Here is a 2,311-nt window from a genome sequence, read left to right on the forward strand (position 1 = left end):
ATACACACAACGTGTTCATCACGCAAATTTAAAAATGTTGCTTTGGCAATACATTCACAAGAGGTATATAAGCACTATTCTAAAAAGGATTTAATAATATTTAGAGGTTGACAGCAAAGTAACATTAATCCAATCATTCTGTTTCGCTAGAAATTGCAGAATACCTTAGTTCCTGGAGAAACAGGTCCACTTTCAGGAGTCTGACTTCTAACAGTAAAAGAAAATTGGTTTTTTTGCAAATTCATGCAGCTTTATTTCCAAATCAGAACTACATTATTTCATGTTTGTCTAATTACACAAGAAATGCAAATACTAAACATACCTCTACTTTTTGGAAAACCATTTTACTAGAGGTGTGTCCAAATTAAAAATAATAAACTAGTATTACAATGTCCAAATTTATCAATAACATTGATGTGCATTGCAGGAAAGGTGCACAGGTACTTACACTATACACTATGTGGTCCAAATGCAGACACGATACAATTAAGAGGAACTGTTGCGTGTATGGAGCTTAATATACACAATAAAAATCATCCGTTATTAAAAATCTTTCGTAACCTAAAACAGAAAAAGTTGTCACGTCTGAAATTATTGTTTTGTTATGCGGTTACTGTCAGAAATAGTATACAAAACTCATTTAATGATTTGATCTACTATATATAAATACTTAATTTTAATTAAGCGTTTCGGGACAGTTGAAAAAAATCAACGGCCTTATTCTTTATAGATGATGACAGAAAGAAGCGAAAACCAATATAATTAACAGGTGCGACGGTTGTGTCACAATCGTATATCAAACAACATACAAGCTCATAAAGTTTTCACTCAGTCTCGCTGTGATGTAACTTTCCTATGCATTAAAAACAATTGCAACGAAAAAAGAAACAGTGTTACCTTTCATTCTATAAGGCAAATTCTCAGTTCCTTTTTAAACGCTACAAACTACTGAACGATACTCAAAAGTTGCATAAAATTTTGACGCTCCTGGTGGGCGTGGACTCCGCGACTTCATCCCTTCCAGTACCTGGACCAAAGATATAACACACAAAAAAACAAATTTAGTCGATGGGAAGAGCACGCTTTCTAGTTTATGACTGAACACGATCAACTCATTTCATTTTTCATGATACTGCTTCTCTTCTCACTTACATCAGCGAAATAACTGTACAATCAATTACAGTTGTGGCTATGTGTAAATGTGTTTCAAATACGAAGGTACATGGTCATAACTGAATGATTTTAATAACAAGGATACGAAGGATTATACAAACATATTTATTTCCAGAGAGCTAGTTACGCTGTATATCAGGTTATTGAAATTGAAGCTGAGACTGTATTCTGGAATTCTTCCTTAGAGATTTTCGTATTATCTTCACGCATTGCCAAGTTTTGGGGCTACTAATATCGCTTTTTACATTCCAAGCAAATATTTCTTGTAGGTGAGATTTTCGTTGCATTCGAAAATGTACCTACAATCCAGCTTCTTTATAATTGTTAAGAACTTACCTGGCAGATGAACTCTCGGAATTGTGAGAGAATTGGTTCGTCTTCCCTCCTCTGATCTGAAAATGTAACTTGTAGATTTAGCCTTGTAGCCTCATTTGTGTTTGCACTTCTTTCCTGGTAATTCATTCCTTTTCCTTTTATTTGCAAAATGGTTTAGCCTTTAAACAGATGTTTCTTGTTATATTTAATCTCAGTGATCTGTATTGTATAGAAAATGGGCTGTAATTCACATGAAAGATTTCTCTGCTTATAACAAAGACTCATAGTTTTTTAATCGGAAATTACGTAAATCAAATCTGCTTCAGTAAAACATGATTTATATTTTTTGAAATCGTGCAAGCAGAATCACAAGGTTGTTTCTTTGCGAAGACCACAACGGATACTAAAAAATTATGGCTATTTCGCAAGAATACGTGCAATCGATATCTTGCGCACAACTAAGTACCAATAACTGCTATTCCACCAATATTAGGCCGTCATTAGTATCATATTCGTTGTTTCATTGAAGAACAACAATAATTTCTTTGCACTTACGTCCTTACCTTCAAAAGAAGGAAACTGGGATTAGCTTTGTAAGATAACACCAATTACGTTTGAGATTACGAGATTCCTCTATAGTAAGTTGTTTGTAGAAATAATATTCACAAGGCAATGAATATGTTTATGGTTATGCATTTCTAGTTGTGGCAAGATCTTTTCACAAATTTCCAATCACTAACATTCTCTTCTGAATATGACAATATTTTGTTAACAAATAGAATTCTACAAAAACGGAAGTAAGGCCAAAACTGAGCAAATTACA

General features: G+C 33.4%; 1 long non-coding RNA gene across 1 annotated transcript; it reads right to left on the reverse strand.

The window, feature by feature from the left end:
• Positions 1–245: 245 nt before the first annotated feature.
• Positions 246–1,670, reverse strand: LOC126356168 (uncharacterized). Its single transcript, XR_007565600.1, has 3 exons — positions 1,510–1,670; positions 898–1,027; positions 246–561 (listed from the first exon to the last, which is right to left on the reverse strand). It is a non-coding gene; the product is annotated as an uncharacterized LOC126356168 (long non-coding RNA).
• Positions 1,671–2,311: the final 641 nt, after the last annotated feature.

Source organism: Schistocerca gregaria, chromosome 3, assembly GCF_023897955.1.
Source record: "Schistocerca gregaria isolate iqSchGreg1 chromosome 3, iqSchGreg1.2, whole genome shotgun sequence".
NCBI classification, from domain to species: Eukaryota; Metazoa; Arthropoda; class Insecta; order Orthoptera; family Acrididae; genus Schistocerca; species Schistocerca gregaria.